Below are 14,231 nucleotides of genomic sequence, written 5' to 3'. Positions count from 1 at the left end.
GTTGGAAAGGTCATAGCGGGACACAATCCTGCTGTGTGTCAGAATCACTAGGGGAACTCTTCGAGCCCTCAATTGCCCAGAGACTCAGATCTACAAGTGTTTTGGGGCATGAATATTTTTAAAAAGGCCACCCAAAGGATTCCCACATGCAGCTGAGGATGAGATCCACAGAGTGAATTCCTTTCTGGCTCATTCTTCAAATTCTCCTCTGGATCAAACCATTCTGTCCTCTCTAGGGTGAATTTCTCAGTGCACTGCAGAGACCTTTGCATAGAAACGTCTGGGAAGCCTGCCCAACAGGCTTGTGCCCCACTCAGTCCTGCTGAGTCAAGGTCGCTGGGTATTGAATCCAAGAATCTGAACTTTGAGAAACTCCTCAGTAATCCTTTTGTGCTAGCATTGAAAACGCGGAAACTTACTATAGTCTTGTGTCTTTTACTGGCTTACTGGCTCCTTTTGCTTTTTCTCTTTCTGTTGGTTTTGTCAGTCCTTTATGGGATTAGCATTTCCAAGGCCCAATTTTACATCTGGTAACCACTTTTTTTTTTTAAACCACTTTTCTTCTAGAGGCATTACAACAATATAAAACTGTGTAAATTGGATAGAAAGATTTTTTTTAAGATTAATATGTCTATTTTATAATTGAGGCCATTATCGGTATATATTTTCCCATTATAAAAGTAATATGTTCTTATTATAAACATTTGAAAAACACAGAAAAGGAGAAATTGGAATGAGAAGATTGCTCACTTTCCCACCACTCAAAGAAAACAACTATCTATAATTTAACACGTTTCTTTTTGGTCTTTCTTTTTCTGATGTATAAGACTTTTTTAAAAATCACGATCATATTGTTATATTGTTGAAGTTGGACATTATGGGCTTTATGTTTATAGACTGACTTTAGTTACTGAAAGTAAGCTATATTATATTTAATAAGAAACTTTGTGAACTTTTACTGTGGTGTTATGATAGCTTTTCTCAATAAAACAGGGGCGTATTCACACTTCAGTTCACATCAAAGTACAAGAAATGAAGAGCTGGGCAGGGCACAGGCTTTTCTGGGACAAGATCCTTCCCACATTCCTTATTGTTAATGAGGAGAAGCAAAGCTGGTAAATTTACTAGTTTAGTCACATAGGTTTGGAAACCGCGCTTATTACAGAAAATTGTATTTGTTCATTTAAGTTATAAAATATGCTGGATTGGGGAAATTGAATTTGCTAACTTAAGCTGTAAAATGATCTCACTAGCTGTGTGTTAATTTAAACCACTGGTATATATACTGAGTGGGTTCTATTGCTGGTTATATATTCTCAGAAGCTTGCTGATTTATTCACAGTGGTGAAGGAACTGTAAAACATCCCTGTAGCTGTAAACTACAGAGTTTTCTTTCTTTCTTTCTTTTCTTTTCTTTTTTCTTTCTTTCTTTCTTTCTTTTTTTTTTTTTTTTTTTTTTGAGATGGAGTCTTGCTCTGTTGCCCAGGCCAGAGTGCACTGGTGCAATCTTGGTTCACTGCAACTTCCGCCTCCTGGGTTCAAGCGATTCTCCTGCCTCAGCCTCCTGAGTAGCTGGGATTACAGGTGTGTGCCACCACACCTGACTAATTTTTGTATTTTTAGTAAAGACGGGGTTTCACCATATTGATCAGGCTGGTCTTGAACCCCTGACCTCGTGATCTGCCTCTCAAAGTGTTGGGATTACAGGCATGAGCCCCTGTGCCTGGCCCAAAGTTTTAGTTCATACTCATGCAGCAGTCCATAATGGCATGGCATGAGGTCTGGGCCAGCCACTCTTTGCTAAGGGGCCCAGGGTTCACCATTTGCAATGTCTTCATTTGCCTGAGCTGGGGGAAGGAAAGATGGAGAAACACATAAACTCTTAAATACTGATATTTTATTAGCCTATGAATAGCAAGACTCATCACTTTGCCAGCCTTCAAGAGGATGGGTCGTAATCTCCTCTGTGCCTGGAAGTGGACGTTGAACCACATGTCAGTGGTTCAAGTCTGTCTGTGACACTTGGGTCTTGCTGTCTTTGTAGACTGCAAGTAACCAGAGTGCCTCAACAGATTCAAATCCAACACAGCACCAAGCCTTGTTCTTCCATATTTGTGCTTTATTTACTGTTATTTCCTGTCTTCCGTATTTATTTTAAACATGTTTAAATATGCAAATACTTACCATTGTGTTACAACTGCCTACCATATTCAGTACAGAAACATATCGTACAGGTTGATAGCCTAGGAGTAATAGCCTGTACCATTTAGCCCAGGTGTGTATGTAGCAGGCACAAACCATCTAGGTTTGCATAAGAACACTCCATGATGTTTGCACAATACTAAAATGGCCTAATAATGCATTTCTCAGAACACATCCCTGTCATTAAGTGATAAGTAACTACTTTCTATAACAAGATATTTCTAATTTCTCCCTCTCATTCCTTATAACATACTTTTACTTACTCACAAGCTGTATCACTATTATAGTGATACTATTGTTACCATGTTTGTTACTGTTGCTACTATCATTGTTAACTATTGTTATTATTGTTTCTGCTATTTTGAACAAAGAATTACTTATTTTAACAATTAAGAATAAGAAAAATAAAATATTTTACCTTCATTTATTCCTTTTTTGGTGTCTTCTTTATACAGATCCAAGTTTCTGATCTATATCATTGTCTTTCTCTCTGAAGGACTTATCTTAAAACAACATATCTTGTGGGGCAGATATGCTGCTGATGAATTTTGTTTGTCTTAGAAAGTCTTTATTTCTCCTTAAGTTTTGAAGGATAACTTCCTTGGATCCAGAATTCTAGGTTGGCAGTGTTTTCCTTTCAACACTTGGAATATCTTCCTCCACTCTTCTTGCTTGCATAGTTTCTGATGAAAAGGCTGTGGTAATTCGTATACTTGTTCCTTTATAGGAAAGATGCGCCCCCAACCCCTCTAACTTCTTTTGAGATTTCGTCTTTGTCTTTGGTTTTCCACAGCTTGAGTATGATTTACCTAGTGTAGATTGTTTTTGGTATTTGTCCTGTTTGGTGTTCTCTGAAATTCCTGAATCTGTGGTTTGGCATCTATCATTAATTTTGCAAAATGCTTGGCCATTATTACTTCAAATATTTCTTCTGGTCCATTCTCTCTCCTTCACCTGGCATTTCAGTTATGCATTGGTTATACCATTTGAAATTGTCCCACAGTTCTCGAAAATTCTTTTGTATTTTAAAAAATCTTTTTGGATTTCAGTTTGGGAAGTTCCTATGGACATATCTTCAGGTTCACAGATTCTTCCCTCAGCTGTGTCTAGTCTGTTGATGAGCTCATCAAAGGCATTCTTCATTCCTATTGTAGTGCTTTTTATTTACAGTATTTCCTTTTGATCTTTTCTTAGTGTTACTATCTCTCTGCTTACATTACCCATCTATTTTGCATGCCGCCTGTTTTTTTTTCCCATTAGAGCTCTTATAACATTAATCACAGTTATTTAAAATTTCCTTATTGATAATTCTAAAATCTGTGCCTATCTGAGCCTGGTTTGGATTCTTTTTTGGGGGCATTGAGTCTCACTCTATCACCCAGATTGGAATGTAGTGGCATGATCTTGGCTCACCACAACCTCTGCCTCCCAGGTTCAAATGATTCTGGTGTCTCAGTCTCTTGAGTAGCTGGAATTACAGACGCCTGCCACCACGCCTGACTAATTTTTGTATATTTAGTAGAGGCGGGGTTTCACCATGTTGCCAGTCTGGTCTTGAACTCCTGACCTCAAGTGATCTGCCCACTTCAGCCTCCCAAAGTGCTGGGATTACAGATGTGAGAGACCATACCTGGCCCTGATTCTTGTTTTATTCCCTCAGGCTGTTTTTTTCTTATCTTTTAGCATGTGTTTCTATTTTTCATTGAAAGCCAGACATAATATATTGGGTAATAGGAATTGAGGTAAATGGGTCATTAGTGGGAGGTTTTATGTTTATATTGCTAGAATTTGGGCTATATTTAATGTTTACCATAGGTGTGGGTACAAAAGGTTTCTAATTCCTCTTATTCCCTTTTTTCCCCCTCATTTGTTCTCCTTGGGTTTCCCAAGAGACTGCTTCTTAAATAGAATATGTACCTTGCAGCTCTTTCAGTTGTAATCCCTGCTATTACATTGAAGCCCTGTTGTGGTGGTGGTAAAGAGTGGGGAAGGGGAAGTGTTATGGAATTTCATGAATAAATTTCAGTCCTTAGTGGGTCTGTGTCCCTGGGATATTACCTTCACATGTGTTTCTTATCTTTTTGTTCCCTCCTTTGGTGAGACAGGAAGGCTAGAGGGGACTGGAGTTAGTTGGGTAAGACTCTGGTCTCTTCTGCTGGGGAGTAAGTCTTTGTTATGGAGAACTCTCTGGACTATTTAAAAACGGTTACTTTTCTCCCCCCTCTGTCAAAGACATGAAGGGGTCTTTCTCTGCCCTTCACCCTGAGAACCTGGTAGAGTTCTTGGAAATAAGACCCATGAAAGTGTGTCCCCTGAAGACTGCAGTCCCCAGGAGTATCTTACTCACTGTACCCACACTCAGCGTTTAGGTAACACTTCAGAATCACCACTGAAGTGTTCCTACAAGTTTATGGTGTCAGCAGCTTCTGCACCGGATAATCTGATCTCAGAGCACACTCTGAATTTACCTGTCTCTCCAGATTTTAGGGTAGCAGTTTTCCCTGCAACCTCAATTCTCTGATAGATATAAGAAAAGCCATTGGTTTTCAGTTTGTTCAGCTTTTTTCATGTTGTAAGGATGGGAGTGATGACTTCCAAGTTCTTGATATGTTGGAGTGGAAACTGGAAGTTCTTTAAATATAAAAAGGGAAAACAGAAAAAAAATTGCAGAAAATTGTGTGGCATCATTTGATTCTTGTAAAAATACCTATATAGAACATTTCTATACACTTACCTATTTGTATATTTGTAGATAAAATTTGCTGAGGGAGCACAAACCCTGTTAGCAGTAGTTACCTGTCAGGACTGCAATCGAGGTGGGATCAGGGTTGGTCAGTGAGGATTCTGCTTTTTATGCCTCACAATGTGTGACTTTAAAATAATAAAGGTATTATCTCAATAAAACCACTTGAAATAAAAGGTTTTGGCACCACAGAAGAAGCAGAGACATATAATTTGAGGAAAAACAAATGGGATAGATTGGATTGCATGAAGGTTGCAAGCGAGGCTGGACACTGATTACTGATGATGACCATTGGTCTTTACTGCTGTTCATGGTGAGGCAAACCCTTTACAAGGGGTTCAGTGGTCCATTTGTAATTTCACTGTTGTGCTGGAATTCCCACAGATGAAGATCCTGAAGCTTGTGCTGGTGAAGGAAATTGCTCACAATGAAAGAGAGAGAAAATTCAAGGGAGTGACAGAAAATCGGGCATCCAGTCAGGTAGGGTGACTGGATCCTTCACCACAGGGTAGAGAATTTGCTGTACTTAAAGCAAAGACATGTATGCCCAGAGGGAACCAGGCAGCTTCCCTTGAGCACTTGATCCTGGGTCTGATCTCGCTTGTGTGTCTCTGCTGAGGCATTGCCAGCTGGGGACATGCGAGGAGGCTGCTCAGGTGGGGCACTGGGCCAGGTACCTGTGGTGCAGGTCTGTACCTCTCCAGGTGTGGCCCGGGGACTAGCCCAAGCCTGGAAACTCATGAGAAATGCAAATTCTAGGACCCCACCATAGATCTATTAAAGCAGAAACTCTGTGGATGGCACTCAAAGATCTGTGTTTTCATCAGCTTTCCAGGGGATTCTGGTGTAGGCTCCTATTTGAGAACCACCAGTGAAGATGATGGCCATAGGCAAGAACTGCCTGCAGTCATATTTGGCTCAGCAAGAGACTCAGGAGGAAGAAAGTAGAGAGACTTCTTAGTAAAAAAGATGAGTGTCAGTTTAGTGGGTGTTGAGGAAAGTCTTTTGCCTTTGCCTTTTCTCCAGATTAACTTCTTCTTCCATCAGCTTTTGAAGGATAAGAATCATTTATGATTCATCATATACATCTATATAATTAAGTACATTTATATAATATATTATATTGTATATAATATAAATGTATATTATAAATACTATGGATATATGTACACACACATTTATACACGTGTGTGTCTGTGCTGGGGGGATCCTTGCATCAGAGAAGCCTTGTGTCAGGTTCCTTGGAGCCCCTTCTCAGCTGGGCCCTGCTTTGGGTTCTATCTTTGGCCTGCTTATTCTAGCAATATCAGGAATCCTGCTGGGCCATTTAGTGAGAATCCCCCACCCTTGATAGCTCATTAAATTCCTCATCAAATTCCCACCCTCAATAGCTGATCGCCCTGGCCTGTCTTCAGCAAGAAGAGGAATAAACCATGATTCATAAACATGAAAACCTCCTCATTCTTTTCTCACACTTGTCTAAATTGTCAGCCTCTTAGAGCCCATGCCTCCACGTGGTTCCTCGGCACATTCATATCATCTCTGCTATGTAATATGGGTCCTCCCGGTTACACGGTAAGCCCCTGTGGAGAGGAGCTGTGCCCTATCGCTCTGATGCTGCCCACGCACCCCGGCCCCATCTGACTTCTCATCCTCTTCCATTAGTTCAACTCAGTCACAGCCATGTCCATCTTAAGGGCTCCCTGTCTCCAATGAACTTCTCTGCCGCGGCCTCACTGTTGGGTTCAAAAGGCCACCACTTAATAATGTAGACCTTTCTCTTGCCTCCCACAGAGGGCCCAGGGCCTCCGCCTCTGCAGAACAGGAAATGTCTTCAGCCAGCTTCCTGTCCTGTTTACCCCTGAAGTTTCCTCTTAGCAGTGTTTCATCCCTTGACCCCGCCCCTGCTTCTTGGCTGTAAGTCCCGGCTTGTTCTTGTTGTATTTGGAGTTGAGCCCAATCTCTCTCCCCCACTGACAAGCCCTATTGCAGCAGTTCTTTCTTGAATAAAGTCTTCCTTATCAACTTTAAAAAGTGTCATGAATAACTTTGCTTTGACTACATATAATCATAAAAAATTCAACACCTTCCAAAGCTAAAGCTGTGTATGTGTGTGTGTGTGTGTGTGTGTGTGTGTGTGTGTGTGTATAAAATTCCAGTTGGTTCCCAGGATAGTTGGATCAGTTTATTCTTCTTCAAGAATGTATTATATTGCCCATCTCATTGCATCTTCATAAAAAATGAGCATTTTTGGGTAAATTTTTATACCAAAAAATTTTCTTCTATTGTCTTAATTTATGCTTATTTGATTCCCTGTGGAGGCATTTTCCCATGTGCTTATTTATTAACTACAGTTTTCTTTCTAAACTATTCACATTCTTTGTGCTTTTTTCAATTTGTACCACTGTTAAATATTATGAATTAAGCATACATATTTCATTTTCACTACATATACTTTCAGTAGGATATGCTTATTTTTTTCACTTCTGAGTTCTCTTCCTCTAAACTTAGAAATGTCTTCCTTTTTGTATCTTTAACACGTTTAGTTCTGTTTTCTTGTAGTTTATCACTGTTTTGCTTTAAAAATATTTACTGTTTTAATCTACTAATTCAGTTCTTTCTACCTTCACTTTTATTTTGGCAAGTGAGTAATATCTTGGAAACATGCATCTAAAAAGCATAAGAAGCATTTCTTATTTGAGGAAATCCTTCAAAAAATATTTTATAATACAAACATGATCTATCCTAAATTGCATGATTTCCACATTTGGATTTTTTTTTTTTTGCTGCATTTTCCCATTAGAAGAGGTACAGAGGAAGAGGCAAACCTGGTGTGAGAGTTGGCCCTGCTGCAACCTCCTGGCACAAATGGGGATCCTGGCACCTTTCCCTTTGGCACCAGGGAATTGAGACAGTGATGTTGGCAGCACCCTGGCAGTGATAAAAACTGCAGGGGGTTGTGCTGCTGGCCCAACAACACTGGGCCAGCTACTGGCTGACCATCCCTGATGGCTACTGCAGGGGTGAACAAAGCAACCCTAACATAGGAAGTCCCCCAACACCCACGGATGCTGCAGTTACCCTCCCTTTCATCCCCATGCCCCACCCACACATCAGCTAAGAAGCAGTAAACATTTGGGGGAAATCTGGCTCATGATAACGCTACACTGTACGTAACAGGGTGCAGAGAGTAAGTGCTGTGGGAATACGGGAGATGTTGGCAGTAAAGTCTTCACCCACAAGTGGCAGAAAAAAGCTTCCAGAAAACTCCCTTTTCCTATGCTCACCTCCCCTAACACACTCACAAAGCCAGCTTGCATCTGCAAGCAGAGGTCATGGGTTTTCCCGTTTGAATCAGCTGTTCCAAATGGGGCGTATGAAAGAGAATTTCATTCCATGGGCACATCTTCAGATGCTCAGGGACAGTGAAGCACCCTGTTAACCACTGGGCGGAGGCAGGCATCTCAGCTGACATTTCCTGTTCTGCAGAGGCGGAGGCCCTGGACCCTCTGTGGGAGGCAAGAGAAAGGTCTACATTATTAAGTGGTGGCCTTTTGAACCCAACAGTGAGGCCATGTCAGAGAAGTTCATTGGAAACAGGGAGCCCTTAAGATGGACGTGGCTGTGTCTGAGTTGAACTAATGGGAGAGGATGCGAAGTCAGACGGGGCCGGGGTGCGTGGGCAGCATCAGAGCGATAGGGCATAGCTCCTCTCCACAGGGGCTTACTGTGTAACCAGGAGGACCCAAATTACATAGCAGAGATGATATGAATGTGCCGAGGAACCATGTGGAGGCATGGGCTCTAAGAGGCTGACAATTTAGACAAGTGTGAGAAAAGAATGAGGAGGTTTTCATGTTTAGGAATCACAGTTTATTCCTCTTTTAAAAACTATTGCTTTTTGGTAGCTCTAGTTTTTCTTCCTTCTATGTGTCTTCCTGAAACTCACCAGGTGCGACTGGTAATAAAATTTAAGGTGTAGGAGAGACAGAAAGCCTTTTAGAAAAGTGATGCTAAAACACCTGCTAAGAGGGGGCAGAGGCAGCAGTAGGAAGGGTGTGACTGCTGCGGAGATACGCCTCTGGGGGTTAGCTTCAGGAGTCTTCCTTTCTCTCTCCTCCTCTCCAGCTGCAGAATCTACTCACTTCTCTCTCCAACTGACCCATCTTACATGGAACTTGATGGGACCAAAGAGCTCAGACCTGAAAAGAGCTGGGAAAGAGGTTGGGAACCAAAAGGATTCAAGAAAACCTCAGGGCCATGGGGAGAGGGGAAAGTGAGAGGCTCCACGAGGAGTAGCTTTTCCCGCATGGCTGTGGGGGAGAAGACCCCAGGGCTTCTGAGAGCCAAGAGGAAGGCTCTCCACCCATGAGGCTGCAGGAGGAGATAGCCAGAGGAGACGGGACGCCACCCCCACTTCCCACCCCTGTGGACTCTCAGTTACAGAATGTCACTAGAATGTGAAGCAAAGAACTGCACTGTCCCTCTCACTGTTCCTGTGGTTGTGCCAGGCCAGTGAGCTGCAGGATTGCTTTGCAAAAGACCGAGAAAGGGAGCGGCAGGCCCGGCAAGTGGGAAGCCGATCTTCGTGTTTCCCCACTGACCATAAACCATGTGGCAGAATGCCAGCTTTAGACAAGGCCACTCTATGACTGTGATGGATGAGGGCAAAAACAAGATCCCTCCTGCGTGAGATAGGAAAAACAAAACCCTAAGCTGATAGTTTTCTCCTACTATCCTCTCAAGACAGCACGCCACACCTCTGATGCCTGATGTGTGGGAGTTTCCCCATACAGCAAGCAATTCTCCATCAGACAGCAGCAGAGTGTTCTGCAACTGAGCTCACTTCTGACATCATCTACTGGGAGATTGTATTAGATCCTACAACTGAAGGGCTCAGTCCCACAAGACTGTCCCTGCTTCAGATACCAATCGCAAATAGTAGGTTACTCCGACTTCTGTCTGACTTGGCTCATTGGAGATTCCCATGATACCTCCTCAGGTTCGATTAATTTGTTACAGCAGCTCACAGAATTCAGGAACACTTACATTTACCAAGAAAATCAATGACCTGATAAACGATACAGATGAACATCCAGGTGAAGGGGCACACAGGGCGAGGTCTGGAAGGCTCCTGAGCACGAGCTTCCATCCTTACGGAGCTGAGATGTGTTGCCAACCCAGCAAATAGATGTTTTCTGCCAACCTAGAAGCTCTCCAAACCCTGTTTTTTAGGGATATCTATGGAGGCTTCATCACATAGGCATGACGGATCATTAACACAATCTCCAGCCCCTCTCCCCTCCCCAGAAGATGGGGTGGTGGTGGGGCTGAAAGCTCTAGGCTTCTAATCACGGCTTGGTTTTTCTGGGGACAGACTTATCCAGAGCCCCATGGAGAGTTGCTGCATTAGAAAGAAAGGTGTTCCTTTCTTTCTAATGGACCCAGGAAATTCTAAGGTATTAGGAGTTCTGTATCAGGAACCGGGGTGAGGACAAAATATTAGAACAAGACACTCTTAGCACTTCCACTGCTTAGGAAATTCCAAGGTTTTTAGGACCTCTGTGTCAGGAACTGGGACAGAGACATCTATCCATCCATCTATCTATCTATCTCTCTATCTATCAATCAATCATCTATCTATCATCTATCTAATCTATCTCTATTATCTATCATCTATCTATCACTTATCTATTATCTATCATCTATCATCTATCTATCTCTATCATCTATCTATCTATCTATCTATCTATCTATCTATCTATATCTATGTATCATCTATCTATCTATCTATCTATCTATCTCATTTCACACTTCTGTAATCATGTTTGAACTCGAAAACATGTGACATTGTCCAAGTCATAAAAATATAAAATATACTTATAACCTGGCACACGTGAGTGACTGCTGCTTTTTTACCAATTGCAAATTTAGCCTCATTTCCTTCCACCTTTCAGCTAAAATTTAGTGAAATCCCCAATTACAGAACTACCCCTGCTTCCCAACAGCTTCTAATCCTGCTCAAAGCCCAAGTCACCCGGCCTTTGGAGCATCTTGTCACTGAGGTGCCCCGTGCTTCCCTGTGCTGTGCTTTCTCCCTTGTTACACCCAGTCAGTAAACCCAACTTTGTTCATCAGGCTGGAGGGCACTCCCAGGACATCCCAGACCTCACTTCCACCACGAAGGGTACAGCACCGTGGATGTCCATCATTCATTTGTTCATTCAGCCCATTGAACCTGATACCTGCAGACACGGGGACAGGGCTAGGATGCAACAGTCAATGAGACATGGTCCCTACTCTCAGGGACCTGTGTCTTTTCAGCAGACAGACAAGGAAAGGAGCAATTACTGTGCAGCGTACAAGCTGTGGGAGATATGGGGGCTCAGGAAGGCCGTAACTGAGTCTGGGTGAATCAGAGGAGGCGTGAACAGTGTCTGCTCAGCACAGGTAGGGGATCCAGCACAGGGAGGGGACTGGCATGTGCAGGAGCTGGAGGCCCAGGAGGGCAGGATGATTTCAGGGAGGGCCAGGGTGAGAGCCAAGGCTGAAGGGGCCACCGCCAGAAGGGGCAGGACCTGGGAAGCCTGAGGCCTAAGGACCACCCTGGGAGCCGTGAGAAGCCACTCAAGCCATGAGAGGGAAGCGGCAGCACCAGTTTTTTTTTTGGGGGGGGAAGTTCACTCTGGCGGAGGAGTGCGGAAGTTATTGAGGATCACTTGCAGCTGTCCAGGTGCCGGGGACTGTGGCCTGCGCCCCGGCTGTGGAGATGCTGAGAAGTGGATGGATTTCAGCTGACAGGACTTGGTGGTGGGCGGCATGCTGTCAGTGAGCAGGGCCAAGGGCGACTCCTGGCCTCTGGCTGCTGTGACTGGTGAGTGGGGACCACTTTTGAGGAGAGAGTGGTCTTAAGACTATGGTGATGCCTGAACAATGTGGAAGGAGGACGGGCAGGCATTGGGACTGATTGTTATTAGAGGGGCTTCTCTGGGAGGGCAGCCAACCAGAACAGGAGGTCACCGACCTCAAGAGCAAGGAGACTGAGCTGAAAGGAGCGAAGGTGCCCAGAGAGAAGCCACACCAGCAGAGCCAGCATGCTTCAGCATGTAGACCTGAGCCACGTCTTCTCACCTGCAAAGGAGGAGTCATAACCTGTCCCCTGTAGGGCGTTGGGGGTATTACACAAGACCCTGTGTAGAAATCATCTAGCCCAAGGCCTGGCACGTAGGAGGTTTGGGTAAACGTCATTGGTATTTTCTCCTTAATTCTTAGTCCGAGTTTGGCTTATTGTTGTGATTATTACTTCCTTTCGGTTTACTGTTTTTTGAGCGTATTGTGACTTCCTTCTGTATTCCCAAATTCTCTCCTGCTCTGTTTCTGATAGGAAGACAAATTCACACATGCTCCACTCCTGAGAAAGCCCCTTTCTACCTCCCTACTCGGCCTCCCCAGAACTATCTGGGAATGAGCAGACCCCAACAGCCCTGCATTTCAGGCTGGCAGCTGCTCCTGAGCTTCCCAGCTCCTCAGGGCACAGCTTCCTTGGAGACCTGAGCCTCCAATATTTGCAACGGATGATTTCCTTTGCTTTGTTTCAGTTTTCTTCAACGTTTCTGTAAGGGTTATTGCTGGGTTTAAAATGAGGAAACTGAGACCAGCATAAGAAGATTAAATGCCAATTTATTTAACTCCCGGGCGAGGTTCCATGATCCCGGGGTAAGGGGCCAGAGAAGTCGCACCAACTTCCTGGGGCGTGGGGTTTTTATGGCTAGGAGGAACGAGCAACAGCTGGGTGCTCTGACTGACTCCAGGGGAGCGGGATTGGCTATTGGTTGGCAGGTTGTTGGGCGAGTTTTCCGGTGGGAGAGCTGGCCAGGAGCCTTGCATCAGCTGGAACCTTCCAGGGGAGCCATGCGGCAGAGGTAGGTGCCAAGTGCAGAGCCCAGTGCCGGGTGCAGAGGTGGGTGGGTCCAACCTCCCAGCGAGGCAACCGGCCTTACAGTTTCTACATGAAACCTTCCCAGAATATAAAATAGGCCATGCCAGAGCTGAGGCAGTGCACGGCCTGGGCCATCCCAGTGACCCCAACCTGGTTTAGTTGTGAGCCTCCTCCTGAGTCACCCTCTGGGAGGCTGTGACTTGGGGGCCTCCCTTCTCCAGGAGAAGCCTTGTAGACTCTGTATTATTACACTTGCTTTCCTCCCAAGACCCCAGGTCCTGTCTTCTCTGGCTCCTGGGCCCATGTTCTTTCAGATGGGTGTCCCAGCCAGCAGAGTGGGGATGGCTGGAAGCAGACAGGTCAGGGAGCAATGGAAACATAGTGGGCCCTGTCAGGTGGTGCTGATGATGTTGAAAAGGGGCTGGAGATAGTCTATGCCCTTCACCTTGGGATTCAGTCTTTTCCCGCTCACCCCGATTCTCAGCATCCTTCTCTGTCCCTGCTTCTCTTCTCCCGGAGTCTTAGTAAGTGTCACTGTCAGAGGCCAGGCTCTGGGAAAGGAGCACACATTTCCTTGTTCCTCTCTCAACCTCTTTCTGATCATTATGGTGCTGGGCTTTATAAATATACAAAGTTTCCCACTAATCCTCAAGTCTGTCGTTCACATTTAGCCATGAATGACCGGTTATTACTTCAGGGTCAGCTCGTTCACAGAAAGCTGTATTGCTACCAATATTTAATGCTAAGTAGATAAAACTTGCCTACTAGGGAATGACTTCGGGCCTGTGGGATGTCTGCATGTCAGTGGGACTCCGAATTGGACCCCTTTTTTTTTTTTTGAGACAGAGTCTTGCTCTGTCGCCAGGCTGAAGTGCAGTGGTACCATCTTGGCTTACTGCAATCTCTGTCTCACGGGTTCAAGGGATTTTGGTGCCTCAGGCTCCTGAGTAGCTGGGATTACAGGCACGCACCACCACACCCAGCTAATTTTGGTATTTTTTAGTTGAGATGGGATTTCATCATGTTGGCCGGGATGGTCTCTACCTCCTGACCTTGTGATCCGCCCACCTTGGCCTCCTAAAGTGCTGGGATTACAAGCGCGGACCCTGCACCTGGCTGGTACTGCGAACTGGGAAACTGGGAAAGCCAGAGTTAGAAAGTGAGCAAGTGACCACTAGGAAAGCACAGAGTTCTGGGACCCAGGCAGAGGTGGGGGAAGCACCAGAGGTGAAGGAGACAGTCTCTGTCCTTATAGGACAATGCCCAGAGGTAGGAGGAGCTGTTAGCCTGACTCAGCGGGATTGAACGACAGGGGCATGGTGGATGGGTACCTGGGTTTGGAGGCAG

The sequence above is a fragment of the Saimiri boliviensis genome, chromosome 5, assembly GCF_048565385.1.
Source record: "Saimiri boliviensis isolate mSaiBol1 chromosome 5, mSaiBol1.pri, whole genome shotgun sequence".
NCBI lineage: Eukaryota > Metazoa > Chordata > Mammalia > Primates > Cebidae > Saimiri > Saimiri boliviensis.
This window is presented reverse-complemented; position numbering follows the sequence as displayed.